Below are 20,369 nucleotides of genomic sequence, written 5' to 3'. Positions count from 1 at the left end.
AAGTGCGGCCATATCAGACCCATGGGGGAAGGGGACAGAGTGTGGACTCAGGGGCTGGAGGAGAAGCTCACCCTGGGACGGGCGGTACTGAAAAGCCCCCAAGCATTGGTGAGCTAGTTGGGTCTTCAGGGATGGCTTTCATCACGGTCACTGAGGGGATCTATTGATTCTCAAGGGGACTCTGGGATCTCATGCTTGGGACACTAAACTGGATCTCTTACAGGTAGATTATCTGAGACCTTTTGAAGTCCCAAGGCTTGGACACAGGCCTGCCTTCCTCTCCCAACCCCTCTCCTTCATGTAGTTCCTGCCTTCTCCTCCCTATGAATGGAGATGCTCTGTTTCCGAGTGGCAAACATGAGTCCTGAGCCCAGAGTTTCCCTGGTGACTTGAAGAGAGAGAATGGAAAGGCTGGGTGGGCTGTGGGAGAGGAAATGCACAAAATAGAAGCTGGGAAGGGGGAAGGCGGAGAAGGGGAGGAGGAGGAGACAGAGAAAGAGAGAAACAGAATGAGAGAGACAGAGACACCCAGAGAGACACTGAGGGAGAGACCAATAGGGAGAGAGAAGAAGAAGGGGGAAGAGAGAGAGAGAGAGAAGGGGGAGGGGAGAATGAGATTTTCTTCCTTGAGAGTAATTACCTCCTGTTCATGCAAACCATTCTGAATCTTATTTATATCTCCTCAGTTTGGGAAATAATGCTGCTTTGCCAAGAGGGCTTGAATTTCAGTTGTTCTTGGATTTATTCTTGAAAGCTCTTTGAAATTTTAATTGGGAGAAGCAGTGTAATTAGCCCCCTTGCAGCAAAGAAGCAAAAGTTGCTCTGCTCCCTAAGTAGAAACACACATCTCTCCTAGATAGAGCAGCTCTTTGGTGAAATAAAATCCGTCCCAGTGGGCGGCTGGGCCAGGGCTGCTCTGGGTGGCGGAAGGACGGTCCTCTGTCCGCATCCCTCTGCCGCTCAGGGGGCAGCCTAGAGCTGGCCCAGACGGGCTGAAAAGTCCAGCTTCTCCAGCAGATAAGGAAGCTCTTGGAGGCTGGGAGCTGAGCCTTCTTCTCTGTACAAAGATCAGGAGGGAGGAGGAGGGCTTCGGTGGGCTTTTCTACTGACTGATTCAGTGAAGAAGGCCTTGTTCATGCCTGCCTATCTGATAATTCTGTCAAGGAGGTCTGGCAGCTCTGACTGATGGAGCGATTCCACAGAGAACATTCCCAAAGCCCTATGCCGCCTGCCTCAAAGGTGGTTCAGGAGGTGGCCTTTGACCTCCATGACACAAGGGCAGGACCCCCTGGGGTCTCTTGGACCAAAATCCAATGGTCGGCCAGACCAGTAACCACTGTGGCTTGGGATGTTGGCCCGTCTTCCCGGCCCCTTCCCTCATCTGCTCTCACCCTCCCCTTCTCATCACCTCCGTGAGCATCCCCAAGAGATGTGAGCCTTCCAAGGACCGGAACAAGCCATCTCTTGAGGAATTCTCAGCCCCTCTTCCTCAAAGTAGCTTTCTCCTCCCAGACAAAAGCACCCAAGATCCTTGGAAGCCATGTTAGAAAAGGGGAAAGCAACATTCAAGAGGAGGAAGGAATCAGCCATGATGCCCTAGAGAATGGTTCCCCTCCTGAGGCCCCTGGGCCCTGAGATGGCAGCCTGAGAGGTGATGGCCTGTGAGTGGCCCGTAAGGAGGTGGTCAGCGAGAGAGGCCCGTGAGAAGGCGGTCAGCGAGAACGGCCCACGAGGAGGTGGTCAGCGAGAGCGGCCCGTGAGGAGGTGGTCAGCGAGAGCGGCCCGTGAGGAGGTGGTCAGCGAGAGAGGCTCGCAAGGAGGTTGTCAGCGAGAGCGGCCCATGAGGAGGTGGTCAGCAAGAGTGGCCCGTGAGGAAGGAGGTGGTCAGCAAGAGCGGCCCACGAGGAGGTGGTCAGCGAGAGAGGCCCGCAAGGAGGTGGTCAGCAGGATGGCGGCCCATGAGGAGGTGGTCAGCGGGATGGCGGCCCATGAGGCAGGGCCCATGGCATCTGGAGGGGCCTAAGAGGGCTTGCAGGCTTCGCTTCCCTCCCCTGGCCTGGATTTCCCTTCTCACTCCATGGCTGTTACAACACATTCCAGTGGGGGTCTCTGCATTTACCCTATTGAAGAGAAAAGCAATTGTGCTTAGTAGCCCTGGAAATAAAATGAATCCCCAGACTGGAAGGCAGCCTCCCAAAATTAGCCCTGAGGAAATTCCCCAAAGGCCCAGACATGGCTGACATGCTTCTCTCACTTCCTCCCCACACCTGACCCCAACAGGAACTTAAGACTTCTAGAAAATTGGAGCTGGCGAGGATCTTAGACCTGCTAATTGTGATTCATAGCGTTTCCTGACAGGCTGAAAAGCGCCGGAGAGTCGGAGCCCCTGGTCTGCAGGCACAGGCCCTGGGTTCGATTCCTGGTCCTTACACTTGCTGCCGGTGGCTTGCCCCTCTCCGTAATTTCCTACCCTGTCAGAGGAGAGGACTAGATTCCAGAATCTAAGCTCTGACGGGCTGGATCCCCCGCACACACTCTAGTCTTGGCTCTCCCCTGAGCCCCGGCCTCCATCGGATTCTTGGCCTCACACTTGGCCGAGGGCCCCAGAGCTAAGACGTTCCTCGGTCCCTGCACTTGGCCGGGCTCCGTCCCCAGTTCCGGCTTGACCTCACCCCAAACCCAACCAAACAAGGCCCAGTCACGGCCTCTAAGGTGAGAGAGCAGCCGGGCGGCCCAGAGGACAGAGCACCGGGCCTGAAATCCGGAAGGCCTCTGTTCAGAATCCTGGGCACCGGCCATCTCCCTTGGCCCCAGTTTCTCAAATTCGCCCTGTCCGTATTGTATTTGAACATAATTGTTTACATGTTGTCTCTCCCATGAGACTATAAGACTGTCTTTTGCCTTTCTTTGTACTTTCAGTGCTTAGTATAGTGCCTGGAACACACGAGGTGCCTAATAAATGCTTTATGATTTGATTTAACTTTTTTGTCTTGGGCAAGTCCATTTTCCAGTATGTTCACCGTGTCTGCCTTGTCCAGGAAGCCCCTAGAAAAAGCAAACTCCAGGTTGTTGTTAGAAGAAAATGATAAAACGATGTGTTCCCATATTCACTTCAAAGTCCATAGCTTACCGAGGGAAGGCACTGAATGAAATGGCACAGTAAGGAAGGGAGCAGGAGAACATTTCCCCCACAGGTCCCAGGGTATCCTATATGCACCCTGTCAGTGAGAGTGTACAGGAGGACCAGAGTGGGCAGCCCTCGTCTGTAAAATGAGCCGGAGAAGGAGACGGCAACCAGCATCTTTGCCACAAAGATCCCTTGGGGGTCACAGAGAGGCAGGAAACCGACTAAACAACACTGACCGCCAGCCTTGGGAATGCCCTGAGGCTGTTCTGGTGGGACTGCCCCCTGCTGGCCTTCTGGGCAGGCTGTACTCCACTGGTCACTAGGAGGTGATGGTCAGCGCTTCTCACCTGGTCACAGGCTCCTCTTCACCTCCAGCTGTTCCTCCCACACGTCCTTGGGGGAGATGCTGCCTTTTTCTCTTAAGAGAAGTGGTTTCTCCTGGAAAGAGTGACACGAACTGATGCTGAGTGAAGTGAGCAGAGTCAGGAGATGATTGTACATGGCAACAAGAAGACTATGAGATGACCAGTTCTGACGGACGTGGCTCTCTCCAACAGCGAGGTGATTCAGACCAGTTCCAATGACTCGTGATAGAGAGAGCCTGTGGGGACTGAATGGGGATCACAACACTGTGTTCACCTTTTGTGATGCTGTTGTTTGATTGCTTATTTTTTCTCTGTCTAGGGGAGGAGGAGGACGGGGAGGGAAGGGAGAGAAATTTGGAGCACAAGGTTTGGCAGGGGTGAATGTTGAAAGCTATCTTTGCATATATTTGGAAAAATGAAAAGCTATTAGTATAATTTTTTTCAGTAGAGAAATGGACTCTTACCAATGCTCTTTTAGCTTAGAGCGCAGTGGCTCAAGCTTCAGCTTTTGTTGCGGAAGATAGGCCCTTCTACACCCAAGGTAAAACTAGGAAAGAACCCTTGATGGCTTTCTCTTCATAAGGAAAAAGAACATTTTGATTCCTGGAGTCTTAAATGTGTACAATCTTTCTTTCTAGTGGTACCGATAACCTTGCCCTGAGGGACTGAGCTCTTTGGAGCATGGAACAGCCAGACAGCTGAGTACAGCCCCCAAGCACTTAATCTGTCTTTGAACCTCCCTTACTTGCTCACTGGGGGCAGCATTTCTGTTCCTGGTTTCAGCTGACTTACAATTAGATATTCCTTAAAGCTACCATTAAACCCCTTTTATGGACCCTGAGGCAAGTCAGATGAAATCCTGGCTAGATATAATGTTCAACTTCAACACTTTGTTCCAGTTATTGCATATATGGGACAGGCAACAAACCTGTGGCTCGGGGAACAGTGGGAGAAAGGGAGCAAGGGATTCTACCAAGAAACCCAAAAAATACCATATGGGTTTGAGGCAATTTGGTTTTCCCTTCCCCCAGAATTTCCTATGCAAATAAATTGGGAAGGAGAGAAGATCCCCCTCCCCAAAAGAAACCCTGTTAGCCATATCTTCCACTTTCATCCTTTCTTCTAAATTCCTACCTTTATTGTGTACATGTGGTCAGTAGTGGGCCCCCCAGGCCCTGGGCCACCCTGCGGGTCCCTTTCCTAGCTCGGACTTCTAAATCTTGTTGACCTTGCTTCCCTCTCAGTAACTCTAGCCTGGCTTGGGTGGAGGAATTTGGGGCTTTTCCTGTCTGAAGGATGGGAACTTAGCCAGCAAAAGGCAAGCTCTTCTGTTTCTCTCCTCAATGGGAAGCGTCTCTTTTGCAAGAGGGTGGTGGCTCTTACCACAGAAGAGCCAGCTGTGAATCTTCCCCCCCATCCTTCTTCCTCCTCCTCCTCCTCTTTCTCCCCCTCCTTCCCTTTGCACCTCCTCCTCTTCCTCCTCTTCTTCCTCCTCCTCCTCTGGCTTCTACCACCTCCTCACATGTTTCCAATTCCCTCCAAGGCCCATGGCCCCCTTCCCCCACATTCTCATTTCCTCTCTCCCCTTCGTTGCATGTGGAACTCATTAGGGGGACCGGAGGGGTTTGTAACACATCCACAACCTGAGGCTGCACAGGGCTGGACTCTGCTTACGGGGCCCAAGTGGCAGGAGAGACGCAAGCTTAACTCACCTACACCCCGAGACGCAGAAGCCGTGAGGAGAGGGTGGAGAGGGGGCCCTACCAGGGGCCCTTCATGAACAGCTCCAGGAGACCTCCTGGTTGGCCTTGCCTCTCCCACAAGGCTGGCAGGCCGGGCACCCTCTGCAGACTCTCATGGGGTAGGCGGGCACGCTGCCCAAAGTTGTCACCGGACTCCCTCTGCCCAGGACTGGGAGGTCAGCTCAGGGAAGACCTTCGGGAAGGAGCAGATTTTTCACAGGCCACTGGGAACCCCAGGCCTGGGCCCCCTTCTTCTCTGCCTTTATGCTTGCCTAGCCAAGGATGGCCCCGACTCACCCAGTTCCAGGACATCCTTCCTGAATTCAATTGGTTTAAAAATAGGAACCAAGCCAGCAATCCATAAGCATCTGTTAAGCACCAAATATGCACCAGGTACAAGGCTCTTGCAGGGCATGGAGGTACAAGGGATGAAGCAATCCCTGCTCCCTATAAAGTGCCTACTAAGTGTGGATCACTATCAGCTGGGCACTGGGCATTCCCAAGCCCTGCCTCTGTGGGAGGCGTGTGCTACGTACACAAATACGAGGACATACAATGATGATATGTGTCTTCGTCTATAATATGTATACACACACGCATATTTTAAGAGAGACCAAAGGCACCAAACTGGGGTGTCAAACTCAATATAAAAGGGGGTCCCGTGAGCCACATATTAGTCACTAATAAACGTTTTCCACGTTGGTTTTCTGCAACATTTCCCAGTTGTGCTTTGGTCTCCAGTTGGGCTGTGGTGGATGCTGCCACTTGAGTTGATACCCATGCATACAATTTGAGGTGGGGAAAATACCCCGAGAAAGGATGGGTCAGGGCTTCAAGGGGTGACCTGCGGCCTAAGCCCTCTGAGAGATGAGAGCTGAGCAGCCCAGGCATGGGAGGGCTGCAGCTGCTAGAGGCCTGAACCAAGAGGCAGAAGCAGGAGTGGGCAGGGCGAGTCTGGGGATGGTCCAACTTGGCTAAAAGGGGATTTTGTGCTGCATGGCTGGAGCTAGATTCAGGAGGACTTTTAATGAGAAAGTCAGATGCTGGTGAGAGGGAATCCCTGCTGGAGGGACATGGTCAGACTTGTGCAGTAAGAGGTATATCTGAGCAACGTGTGAAGGGTAGCTTAAAGCAGGGGTCCTTTTTAAAAGTTAACTTTGCATATTCAATTTAACATACACCTTCTCTGCCTCCTCTCTTTCCCATCCCTGTCACCAACTGAGGAAGCTAGAAACATGAAATCCCCCATTGCAATGCCTGGTCATCATGTTGACTTTCAAAATGCGTTGTCTTTACAATATTGTAATTGTTTAAATGGTTTTCCTGAATCTATTTGTTTCACTTTGCATCAGTTCATATAAGTCTTCCCAGGTTTTTATGGAACCTTACCCTTTATCATTTTTTTTTCTCAATAGAATTACATAATATCCTTATACCATAATTTACTTCACTGTTCCCCAACTGTTGGGCATCCCATAGTTTACAATATTTTGCCACTATGAAAAAAACTGCTATAAATATTTTTCTACATAGGGCTCCTTTTCCTCCTTCTTTGATCTCTTTAGAGTATATCCCTGCTAGTGATATTACTGGGTCAATGGGTATTTGCAGTATGATAGCTTTAGAATAGCTCCAAATAGATTTCCAGAATGACTAGAGTAGTTCACAGCTCTACCAATTGTGCAAGTATCTTTTTTTTTCCATGGCCATTTCAACATTTCTTATTTTCTTCAATTGAGGGGTATGAGGTAGAATCCTGTAGTTGTTTTAATTTGTATTTATCTATAATTATTAGTGATTTGGAGCATTTTTATATAGTTATTGATAGCTTGGGATTTCTTTTCTTGAAAAATGCCTGTTTGTATCTTTTTACCATTTATTGATTAGGAAGTGATTCTTATAAGTTGAAGTCAGTTGCCTAGATACTGAGTCTCTTTCCTAAAGAAATAAAAAAGAAAAATGGCATATATGCACAAAATTTCTTTTCTTTTTTATTATAGTTTTTATTTACCAGATTTACTTATAGTTTATTATAGTTTTTATTTACCAGATATATATGCATGGGTAATTTTTCATCATTGACAATTCCCAAACCCTTTGTTCCAATTTGTCCCCTCCTTTCCCCTACCCCTTCCCCCAGATGGCAGGTTGACCAATGCATGTTAAATATGTTAAAGTATAAATTAAATACAATATATGTCTACGTGTCCAAACAGTTGTTTTGCTGATATACAAAAATTTTATAATGGATCTTCTAGTGGTAGCAAAGAGTTGGAAACTGACAGGGTACCCATCAATTGGGGAATAACATAACATAAGTTATGGTATGTGAATGTGATGGAATACTATTTTGAAGTAAGAAATGATGAACATGGTTTTAGAAAAACTTGGGAAAACTTATAGGAACATTGCAAAGTGAAGTGAGAAATTAGATCGTTATCAGAAAAGATTTTTTTCCCCCCACGCTTGCCTTTTCTCTTCTAATGTTTGCTGCATTGGTTTTCTTTGTGCAAAAACTTGACGAGTAATTTCTTTCTTGTTGCTGATATCACCCTTTGTACTTAAATCATGTGCCCATTTGGGCCTTATTTTTGTATACAGTATAAAATGTTGTTCTATACATAATTCTTACTAGACGACTTTCCAGTTTTCTCAACAACATTTGTCAAATAGAGAGTGTTTGCTCCAATGACTACTAGTATCTTTGGCTCTATAAACACTAGGCTACTGTACTCATTTGCTTTCTGTATACTATGTACCCCTAGCCTGGTCCATTGATCAACCTATTTCTTTTTTAAAATTCAATTTTATTTCACTTCCCTCAGACATCCCCCAAGCATTGAGAAGGCAAGAAAAATAAAGCCCATTACAATTTTGTACAGACATGAAAAACAAATTTCTACACTGGCTGTGTTCCAAGAGGGAAAGAAAGAAAGAAAAAGAAGAAAATATGCTACAAACTATACTCAGACTCTATCAGTTCTTTATCTGGAAGTGGATAATATCATTATCAATATCAATAACCATTGGAACTGTGGTAGGTCATGGTGTTGATCAGAGTTGCTAAGTCTTTCAGAGTTGATTATCTTTTCTTTACAATATTATTGTTACTATATAAATTGTTCCCCTGGTTCTGCTCACTTTGCAACATTCATACAAATCTCTCCACGTTTTTCTAAAACCATGTCTTTCATCATTTCTTATAGTAAAATCATATTCCATCAATTCATGTACCATAACTTCTGTAGCTATTCCCCAATTGATAAGTACCCCATCAGTTTTCAATTCTTTGCTACCACAGAATAAAAATTCTGTACATATATGCCATTTTTCTCTTTGATTTCTGTAGGGTATATACTTAGTATTAATCAAAGTGTATATACAGTTTAAGAGCTTTGCTTTCAAGAATGGCTTGGGCTACTAGTTCACAGCTTTACTAATAGGGCAGTAAATGTACCTGTTTCCTCACATCCCCTCCAGAACTTATCATTTGTCATTGTCGTCTTAGTCAATATATTAAGTAGGAAGTGGTACATTTCTCTAATGAATAGTGATTTACATCATTTTTTTTCTCACATGACTATTATTAGCTTTGATTTCTTCCTCCAAAAACTGCCTATTCCTATGTTTTGATTAGTGATAAATTAGGAAGTAACTCTTCCTTCTAAATTTGATTCATTTCCCTGTATGTTTCTGGGTTTTTCCCCCGAGGCAGTTGGGGTTAAGTGACTTGCCCAGGGTCACACAGCTAGGAAGTATTAAGTGTCTGAAATCATATTTGAACTCCGGTCCTCCTGACTTCATTATCCACTGCACCACCTTGCTGCCCCTCCCTATATGTTTCTTAAATGAGATTATAATCTAAGAAATTTGCGAGGCGGCAGCGGACCAGCTTCCGGAGACCAGGTGAAAGGTGATTGTCACCAAAATGTACAGGACAAAAGTGAGCTTAAAAGATCGCCAGCAGCTCTATAAACTGATCATCAGCCAACTGCTCTATGATGGGTATATCAACATTGCTAATGGTCTCATCAATGAAATCAAGCCTCAGTCTGTGTGTGCACCCTCTGAACAGCTCCTTCATCTCATCAAACCAGGAATGGAAAATGATGATAGTGCTGTTCAGTATGCAATTGGACGCTCAGATACAGTTGCTCCAGGCACAGGAATTGACCTGGAATTTGATGCAGATGTTCAAACCATGTCCCCAGAGGTTTCAGAATATGAAACTTGCTATGTCACATCTCATAAAGGACCATGCCGTGTGGCTACTTACAGTAGAGATGGACAGTTAATAGCTACTGGATCTGCTGATGCTTCAATAAAGATACTAGATACAGAAAGAATGTTAGCAAAAAGTGCGATGCCAATAGAGGTGATGATGAATGAGACTGCCCAGCAGAATATGGAAAATCATCCTGTCATCAGAACTCTATATGATCATGTGGATGAAGTTACATGTTTAGCCTTCCACCCAACGGAGCAAGTTCTAGCATCAGGTTCAAGGGACTATACTCGTAAGTTGTTTGATTATTCCAAACCATCTGCCAAAAGAGCCTTCACATACATTCAGGAAGCTGAAATGTTACGTTCAATCTCATTTCCTCCTTCTGGAGACTTCATACTTGTTGGAACTCAACATCCAACCCTTCGGCTTTATGATATCAATACATTTCAATGTTTTGTGTCTTGCAACCCTCAAGATCAACACACTGATGCAATATGTTCGGTTAATTATAATCCTAGTGCCAACATGTATGTGACTGGTAGTAAAGATGGCTGCATCAAATTATGGACTACTACTTTTGAGAAAGCACATGATGGTGCTGAAGTCTGCTCTGCAATTTTTTCCAAAAATCAAAATACATTCTTTCAAGTGGAAAGGACTCTGTAGCTAAACTATGGGAGATTTCGACGGAACGAACATTAGTCAGATATACAGGTGCTGGTTTGAGTGGACGACAAGTACACAGAACTCAAGCAGTCTTTAACCACACAGAAGATTATGTATTACTTCCTGATGAAAGGACAATTAGTCTTTGCTGCTGGGACTCAAGAACAGCTGAACCAAGAAATTTACTTTCCCTGGGGCACAACAATATTGTTCGTTGTATAGTACACTCTCCCACAAACCCAGGCTTCATGACTTGCAGTGATGACTTCCGGGCTCGCTTTTGGTATTGAAGATCAACCACAGATTAGAGATTCCTTCTTTGAATATTATTCTTTTCTCTCCTGCTCCCCATTTTGCCCTGTTACTTTATATAGTATATATATAAAACTTTTTAAAGTATTTCTTAATTCATTGTACCATCTTATGGCAATCGTGGTGCCAACACTAGAACCTTCCTGAATTTGTACAAAATTCTTTTTTACCTTGATTTAGAATCATGGTGGAAAAAGTTGGAAATGCAGATATATATGCAGTTGTTCCACATTCACTGATTATTACAGTGTGATCATCACTAAGTACAGTACTTATCATTTGCTCACAATTATTAATCCTTTTTATAAGAAAAAATTTTTACATTTTTTCTAGTTCTTGAAAAAATTTGTCATCAAGAATTTTCTTTTGGCTTAATTATCATCTAATGCACTATTATCCCGTTACATTGAATTACTTTACGGAAAAAACAACTTTGTTAGCTGCATTGGTGCCTAGTGGTCCTGCATTTCTGAGAACAAAAATTGTGCCATATTTAAGACCTCTTTTAAAAATAGCAATTCTACCGAAAAATATTGTTCCAATAATAAAACTCAGATCTGCAATTAAAAAAAAAAAAAAAGAAATTTGCTACAGAGGTTTTCCTTCAGTTCCCTGCTTTTCTTCTAATTTTAGCTACATTAGTTTTGTTTGTGTAAAAACTTAGATTTTAAGTAATTTAAATTATCTTTTTTAATTCTTGTGGACTTCTCTGTCTCTTGTTTAGTCATAACTCTTTTCGAACCTGTAGATCTGGAAGGTAATTTCTTTCATTTTCAACTAATTTGTTCATGATGTTGCCCTTTATGTCTAAATTATGTACCTATTTTGAACTTCTATGCTATGAGATTCTGGTTGTTGCTCCCAAAGCTTGGATCTTTGGGTTTATCTGATCCTAAGATATTGTCTTCATTTTGTTTCTGTATGTTGTGTACCTAATCGGTTCCACTGATCAATTGAATTGTTTTGCTGATTACAGCTTTGTAGCATAGCTTGGAATCTGGTATTATTAGGCCCTCTTCCTTCCTATTCTTTTTCATTGATTTCCTTGATATTCTTGACCTTTTGTTCCTTTAGAAGAATCTTAATATTTTTTTTCCCTAGTTCTATGAAGTAATTCTTTGATAATCCAATTAGTATAGCACTGAATACATCATTTAATTTAAATAGTGTTGTCATTTTGTTGTATTAACTTAGTCTACCCATGATTTCTCTAATTATTTCTCCTCTTATTTGTATAAAGAGTGTTTTGTATTTGTGTCCATATCCTGGGAGTATCTTGGCAAATAAGTTCCCAAGTACTTCATACTAATTATACTAGTTATTTTAGTAGTTATTTTAAGAAGACTTTCTCTATATCTCTTCCTGCTGGTTTCTGTTGGTGGTATATAGAGAAATGATTTAAGTGTATTTATTTTATATCCTGCAACTTTGCTAAAGTTGTTAATTGTTTTAATTGTTTTGATTAGTTTTTAAATTAATTTTCTAGTGTTTTCTAAGTAAATCATCATATCATCTAGAGAGAATGATACTTTTGTTTCCTCATTTCTGTCTATGCTTATCCTTTAATTTCTTTTTCTTCTCTTAGTGCTGGGGCTCTCTATTTCCCAACCAGTATCTAAGTGTTTTGATGGTTAACTGCTTGAGATCTGCTATTGCTGAACTCTTTTCCTTTCCACTTTTTTCATTATTTCCCTTGAAATCCTTGACCTTTTGTTCTTCCAGATGGATTTCGTTATGATTTTTTCTAGCTCCATAAAGTAATTCTTTGGCAATATGATTGGTATGGTACTGAATAAGCAAATTAATTTAGGTTTATTCTCATTTTTATTATATTGGCCTGATCTATTCATGAACTATTAATATTTCCCCAATTATTTAGATATATCTTTATTTGTTTTAAAAACATTTTGTGATTGTTTTCAGAAAGTTCCTGTGTTTGGTAGGTAGACCTTCCAGTATTTTATACTGTTTGTAGTTATTTTAAATGGGATTTCTCTTTCAATTTCTGCTGGGTTTTATTGGTAATATACAAAATGCTGATGATTTGTGAGTTTATTACATATCCTATGACTTGGCTAAAATTGTTCATTATTTCAATTAGCTTCTTAGTGAACTCTCTAAAATTCTAGGTAAACCATTATGTTAGCTGCAAGAGTGATAGTTTTGTTTTCTCTTTGCCTATGTTTATTCTTTCAATTTCTTTTTTGTTTGGCACTTCTAGCACTATATCGAATAACAATGATGATAATGTGCATCCTTACTTTTACCCTGGAAAGTCCTCTCATTTATCTCCATTACAGATGAGAATAGGTTTCTTAACTTTTTGTGTCATGGACTCCCTCTGCAGGCTCCCTTCCCAGAATCACGGTGTGTTGCCTATACTCAAAACTGAAGGAAATGCTAAAGTTTGGTTAGAGGTTAGTAAAAGAAAGATGTATTTTTTCTATTCAAGTTCACAGACCCCTGGAAATTTATTCCCAGGTTAAGAATGCTTGGATTAGAGAGAGGAAAGACCAAAGGAAGACCAGCTAGAAGATCATTACAATAGCCAAGGCAACAGATAATGAGGCTGGGGTCAGTGTGGGTGGATGGAAGAGGACTGCTAACAGAGATGCTGTCCATGTAGAATTAACAGGATCAATCAACTGATTAGATATCCTAGATAAGGGAGTGAAAAGGGTCAAAAATGACTCTGAGTGACCAGAAGGACTGCTGTATGACTGGAAGGAGGCTGGGGTCAGTGTGGGTGGATGGAAGAGGACTGCTAACAGAGATGCTGTCCATGTAGAATTAACTGATTAGATATCCTAGATGAGGGAGTGAAAAGAGTCAAGAATGACTCTGAGTGACCAGAAGGACTGCTGTATGACTGGAAGGAGGATGACGCATTAATAAAAGTGGGGAAGTTTGGGGAAGGAGTGGGTTTAGTGAGGGGAGGTGATGCATTCTGTTTGGGGCTGCTAGGAAGGAGTCTAAATGAAGAGTAAGCTGGAACTTAGAGGAGGGATGAGGGCTGGATTTATAGAGACAAGGATGATTCTATCCACCTAGATATGTTGGATCCCGTGAGGACAGGTGAGATCGCCCGGGGAGAGGGTACAGAAAGGGAAGTGAAACAGGCTCAAGATAGAGCCTTAGAAGACGGCCGTGGTGAAAAGAGAGGGGCAGATGGCCGTCCAGTGAAGGATTCTGATAAGCAACACAGCAAAGGGTCGGGGAGCCAGGGAAGGGCTGGCCCGAGTGCTGGAGGCTTCAGGAAGGGTGAGCGAGGGGAGCAGGTTAGAGATTATTGGAGACCATGGAGTGGAGAGTTTGAGTAGAGTGGGACAGCACGGCCGAGAGAGCAGGGAGTGCAAATCCAGCCTCAGGGACGTTCTAGCTGGGTGACCTTGGGCAAGTCCCTTAATCCTGTTCTCCTCGGCATCCCCATCTGTAAAATGAGCAAAAAACTCCAGGATCTCTGCCAAGAAAACCCCAAACGGGGGCCAGAAGAGTTGGACTCGACTGAAAGGACGATGGCACTGAAGGAGAGTGCTGGAGGCAGAAGCCAGATTGCAGAGAGGTTGAGAAATCGATGGGTGGAGAGGAAGCGGAGGAAGGAAGTGAAGCTGTTTCAGGGACAGTTTCTAGAAGCTCAGTTGGGAAAGAGAATTGAAATAATGGCTGATTACTTGAAGGAGAGGTGCCAGGCCCAGGAGTGGGTGTGTCGTCGTTGTTGTTGTGAGATGGAGAGCCCAGCAGATGTAGACAGTGATGACACAGGCCAAAGGGAGGGGAAATGGTGGAGGAGAGGGCTGAGCCAGCGAGTTCCTAGGGAGGACCGGACAGAAGCAAGGGAAAAGGGGGACAGTCCCCCTTCCGTGAATACTGGACGAAGAGCGGCGGGAGGGAGGTTCGCATGAAAAAGAAGGGAAGGGAGGCGTTCCCCGTCAGGACACCGATCCCGGCCCCCAGGGGCCTGGCCTGTTTGCTCTGCCCTCAGAGGCCCTCCCTGTCTCCCACCCAGGTCTCGCACCCTGCTTGGGTCCCCAGACAGGCCTCCCTTCCCATCCACTGGGCTCTTCCCTAGCCCCCTTGGGCTCCCTACAGAGGCCTCGTAGAAAGACCGGCTTCATACAGAGAGCGGGGATGGGTCAGCAGCAAATTTGCATTTTCCATCAGTGATCGGCCCCGGGCTCGTCCTGAGCGGGGGCTGATCCCGCCTTTGGGGAGCCCGGGTGCAGACACAAGACACTTTACGGCACCCAGCAGTCTGAACAGTCAGTAATGCGGAGAACGGGAATGCCGGCAGTCTGGGAGTCTCCCTGGAGCCGGCCTGGGCGGTGGAGGAAAGGGGAGCAATGTCTAAAAAGGCGGATCAGTGGAGCCTGGGAGTATGGACACTAGGTGACCCAGAGGGGAGAGTGCTGGGCCTGGGGTCAGAGAGACCAGCTCTCAAACCTGACCTCAGACACTTGTCTGGGTGACCCTGGGCAAGTCCCTTATCCACTGCCTGCCTCAGTTTTCTCAGCTGTAAAATGGGAGGAAAAGCACCTACCTCCCAGGGCTATCCTGAGGAATACAGAAGACAATATTTGTATAGCATTCAGCATGGCACTGAGCATATAATAAGTGCCTAATAAATGCTTGTTCTTATGCCCTCTTCCCTAAGATGAAGGATTCTGAGTTTAGAGTCAGAAGAACTGGGTTCAAATTCTAAAATTAATGGCAATACTAATAATAGTCAAAGTTTACTTTGCTTCAAAATTTATAAAGTGTTTTACCTATCTATATTCTCTCTCTTGTAATAATAAATTGGAATTGTTATCTTTTTACAGATGAGGAAATTGAGGCTGAGAAAGGTTAAGTGATTTCCATGGAACAATGTCTGAGGAGGATTCGAATGCTTCCCAGCCTCAGTTTCCTTATCTGTAGAATGGCGAGTTTGGGCCAATGATCTCTTGAGGCCTTTCCAGGGGCTGAGTTAGAACTGCCCTTCCTTCTCCCTCTTCTCCCTTTTCTCCATCTCTTCTCACCCCCCTTCTCTTCCTCCCTTCTCCTCCCCCAATTTAATGTTCTTTTCCAGTTCCAAGCTCTCTCCTCAGGGGAAAGGAGGCCACCACAAGCTCCCGAGTGGAGCTTGGAGATGGGAAATTTCAGGGCAATAGGGTCAGACTGGAGGATGACGGTTTCCACTGTAACCTTAGCCATCCTGACCCACACTGACCAGGGCCAAATCTCCTGTGCCCCTGGCTTCTGGGCTTGGTTACCTCCCATGACGTCAGCTGGGCCTGGGCCAGGAACCTGCTCTGGGTCCTGGGTGAGGGTGGGGAGGACGGCCCTGCCTCTCCTTGCGAAGGAGCCTTATTGGTCAAGTCAGAGCTTTCATACTGGGGGGGCAACCTCTGGCATCAGATACAAAAGGGCTGCCCAGACGGGCCCGCTTCCCCCTTGGTGACAATGAGGGCAGCGTCACTGCTGCCTAAAGTCCTGCCAGCCCCTGCCCACTGCTGGACCCTCAGCTGTGGCGTCCTCCCCGGCCCTGAGGCTGGGTCAATCCTGAGTCCTCAGACCATTTTGATTTCATTCCATGTTGTGTCTGGATGATTAAAATAGAAGCTTGCTGTAACCTCCACCTCCTTTAAAAATATATTCATGCGTTTGTTCACTGCTTTATTCATCTGTCCATTGGTTTGTTCATTCATTTATTAGTTCATTCATTCATTTACTATTTGATCGTCTCCCTGGTCCATCCCTTCATCAATTTGTTCATCAGATCACTCATTTGTTGGTTCATTTATTCTTTCACTGGTCAATTCATTCACTCGTTTACTATTTTATTGGTTCACTGGTTCATCCTTTCATTAATCTGTTCCTTAGATCATTCACTTGTTGGTTCATTCATGCCTTCGTTGGGCGATTCATTCACTTCTTCATGGTTCATTCATTCGTTCTTCAGTTGATTTACTCACTAGTTCATTCATCATGAGATCTTTCAACCATAGATATTTTTGAGTCCACAGTCCACCTTGCTCTGAGCAGAGCTTTGGGGAGGTGAGAAAAGGAGCCCTTGCAGAGGCCGAGCCTGAACTAAAGAGATTCTGAGTCAGAGCCTGAGCTACTTCAGTGGTCGGTACTCTTCATTTCCTCAGTGACTTGGGAAGGAACAGCTTGAGAAGCAAACCTCGAGACTTATCCTCGGTTTCCCAAACAAACCAAGCTCTCCCCTCCCCCGCCACCGAACCTTTGTGAGAGACATCTCCTATTTGGGGCCCCTCCCACTGAGCTCTAATTCACCCCAAATGATGCTTGTCCTGTGACTGTGGGTCCGATCCAGGTACGGAAGGGTTAACTGTTCTCTCTACCAAACTGAGCCCCACATGGCAGAGACAGAGCCCCAGCCCTAAAATGAGTGCTGAGCCTGGAAGCTCTTTGGAATGCTCCTGCAGAGCCCCGGTGAGGATGTGACCCTGAGGGACGTGGGGTTGGTTGAAGGGGGCAGATGACACCATGGCTGTCGGCACCTGTACCCCCACACCCCGTGCTCTCATTCCCAGGCCTCCGTACACCAGGTACTGGGTGGCACCTGACGATAAGGATGCCCCAGGCTGTCTGTGGGTGACTCAGGCCTCCCCACACTGGGGCTCGCCTGTTTCCCAGAATCATTCCTTCTTTGTCACAACCCTGGCAATCCAGAGGAGGAGGGTTCTCGACAAACAGGGCCCGGGATGATAGACAGGAAGGCATGGACAGACAGACAGACAGACTGGCGGACTGGCCCTTGAGTCCCGGCAGATGCTTGGGGAGACATCTGACTCATGGGGCAGATCCCTGGGTGTCGAAGGCCCAGAAAGGCTTTCCCCCACCTACAGGTGCTGAGAGCCTATCCCAACAGCCTGGGAATGCTTCCTAGAGCTTCTCCCCAGGGTCGAAGGAGGAAAAGGTTTGGTCTCCAGCTCTCTGGACCTGAAAAGAGCTGACTCTATCTTTCAGCCCCGAGCCACGATCCAGACCAGTGACCAGACTCCGGAATCTGGGGAGAGACCTGTCCCTTGCCCTACACTGGACTTCGTCCTGTCTTCTCCAAGGAGTCATCTTGGAGACGAGGGCCCAGATGGGCTGGTTTGCCTAGAGTCACATCAGAGCATTAGAGCGAGGGCCGGGAAGAGAGCCCAGCCTCAGCCCCAGGCCTTGGGAAGTTTCCTGTCTGGCTGGGAAGGGGGGCTCACCGCTGGCTCCCTCGGCCCTCTGGCAGGCCCGTTCTCCGATAGATGGAGGTAAAAAGGGCCCCGTCTGACCCTCTTATTTTACAGAGGAGTCAGAGGTGACAACCCCCAAGTCACTCCGATAAGGAGGGCCTCAGCCCCCTCCACCTCAGCACCCCGCTGGCCCACACCGGGGTGAAAGTGGCCTCCAGGCCCACCCCTTTTTCTGGGAAAGGGGATTGTGGGTAGAGAGGGAGCGGGCTGGAGCCTGATTAAGAGGAAAGCCCAGAGTGCCCAGGGAGAGCGGTCCCGATGCCTGTTTCCTCCCCACCAACCTGGGGCTTTAGCTTTGAAACCCTGAGGGTCTTCCCCTCTCAGATTGATTGATTTAGATTGGGGAGGCCTAGGTGAAAGAAGGGATTCTTTGCCTCAATGGCTACCCAGCCTTAATCGCTGAATGGGCTTGTCTCCGTTAGACTGAGACCCGTTGAAGACCTTAGCTTAAAAAGGCCGGGTCTCCCAGTGCATCCAGGGCCGTCTCCAGGCGTCCTGTGGCCACTGGACTCTGTGGCTTCGGGGGACGGAGAGCCAGGTGCCCTTGCCCAGCCCCCCCTTCGGTCCAGTTCATTTGCGTGTCATGACATCAGCTTCCTGACATCGAGGACTTCTAGAAGGAAGGACACAGGACGGCAGCTTTGAGGCTTTCGGAGACTTTACATATGGAGGAGGAGAAGGAGGGTTTGCCCAGAGAAGCTCAAAGAGTACGGCCCAGTTGGAGTTTGCCCCCCAGGTTTCAGGCTGAGCCGTCCCCATGGCACCAGGCTAGCAGGGTCTGGACAGAAAGGCCTGGCTCCGGCACTCGGGCCCCGCGGACCCGCCTGGGCCCAAAGGGCAGGGCGGCAGCCAGATTTGGGTGCAGGGCTAGAACTCACTGGGAGCTGGAGCAAATAACAATAGCAACCCATCTCTGCTGTGTATTCAGGTTCCTGAAGCACACGTAAGGGAGAGCACAGGGATTATTATCCCATTTTGCAGATGAGTAAATTGAGGCCCAGAAAAAATAAAACTTGTCCAGGATCACAGTAAGGTGATAAAGTTGAACTAGGTGATTTCTAAGGTGTCTTCCCTTTTTTCCCCTCACTGAATATTGCGGTCCAGTGGCAGAACTCTGGCTCCCTCCCAGACGCCTTGCTGGTTTCCCTCTGACAATCGGCCCACAAGAGTTTAAGGACCCATCCTCTCATTGTGTGCCTCCCGTGGGCAAACCCCTCCCCAAGGGCCACCAGCTTTCCCTTAGGGCCACACGAAACTTTGCCTGGGACAGCGCAGATGTAAAGGAAACTCATGAGCCAAACGACGCCCCTACTGCGGGTTCTCGCGGGACTTCGTGCTTCCCAAAATGGTCCCTCCGTCCACTGTGCCGCCCAGCTCCCAAGTCAGGTGTTGGTTCCATATTTTTCCTCCATTAAATTTAATCATATGTTAGTTTGGTCCATCATTCTAACATGTTGAGATGTCCCTGCATCCTAACTGGATCGTTCAACATGGCAGCCATCCTTCTCGGCTGAGCATCGCCAACAGATTTCCTAAGCAGGCCTGCCGTGCTCCGTTCCAGGAAAAGTCCCTGGAGCTCCCCCTCCTAGAGGTTTCTCTTCAAGTTCATGGGAGCACGGATCGAGTCACAAGGACTCATGGAAATCCTTTAGTCCAAACTCTTCATTTTGCATGGAATCTAGAGGGGTCAAACATGTATATTCATATAAAATATGACAAAGTCTTTACGACGTGTATTATTTATACCATGGGGAGGTTCTTCAGTTATTATTATCTCAATTTGACAAGTGAAACTGAGACTTTATAAGAGTACTTAAGTGGCTTTCCCACAGTCATACAGGGAATATCAGGCACGGGATTATTTTTATTTGGAGACTACGTCTCCCTGGCTGACTCAGGCTTAAAATGTAAGCAGCCAGTCAGGACTGATCAGAATGCTGATTGGTCCTAGATGTTCTGTCCATTTTCCCTGCTCTAGTTTGACTCTCTGTAGGCAGCCTGTTGCCCCTCACCACCCTCATTCTAAGAGTGCCGAGGCTAAAAGGGCCAGCCAGTTGCCACATCTGGGAGCTTCTGAGCTCGTGGTCCGCCAGTCTCAGCCTCTGCCAGGGGCGGGGATGGGCTTTTAGCCCAAGTCTTTCTAGCAACTTCTATCAGGATTCTACCAACTAATTGCGTGGCGTTCTCTGATCTACCAGTCTAATGGCATTCCCTTGAGTTCTCGCCTGAGAGCAGCAGAGGAACGGTAAGGAGCTCTGGGGGTTTTAGCTCCAGCAAGGGCTCAGCAGGTGGGAAAAGCATCAGGTCTACTGTTGCAGAGATCTGAAAGAGAAGGGAGAACATGTGGGAAGAAAGAGGAAAGGAGAGAAAGACTGAAATAAAAGGCAGGTAGAAATAGAAAAGGAAGGGGAGGCAGGACAAAGGAGATGGAAAGGAAAGGAAAAGAGAGCCAAGGAAGAGAGACAAAGGGAAAGGGAAGAACAATCCAACAAAGAGAGGCACATCAAGTGAAGTGAAAAGGAGGAGGACAAAGAGATGACGAGCCTCTGAAGAGCCCCGACCTTCAGCTGCTGTCTCCGGGAGCCCCCGGAGCCCCAGTCACTCGGAGAAATCCCACTTAAGTCAGGGGTGCCAAGGACCTGAAGGCTCTGGCTCTGGGTGCTGTGGTCAGCAAAGCCCCCCAGCCCTTGA

General features: G+C 46.6%; 1 pseudogene; it reads left to right on the top strand.

Annotated features, from left to right (window-relative positions):
• The first annotated feature begins 9,087 nt into the window (after window positions 1–9,087).
• On the top strand, window positions 9,088–10,451 carry LOC141551612 (cleavage stimulation factor subunit 1 pseudogene; annotated as a pseudogene).
• Window positions 10,452–20,369: the final 9,918 nt, after the last annotated feature.

The sequence above is a fragment of the Sminthopsis crassicaudata genome, chromosome 1, assembly GCF_048593235.1.
Source record: "Sminthopsis crassicaudata isolate SCR6 chromosome 1, ASM4859323v1, whole genome shotgun sequence".
NCBI lineage: Eukaryota > Metazoa > Chordata > Mammalia > Dasyuromorphia > Dasyuridae > Sminthopsis > Sminthopsis crassicaudata.
The sequence above is the reverse complement of the archived record's forward strand: the minus strand, read 5'-3'. Positions and strand labels throughout refer to the sequence as shown.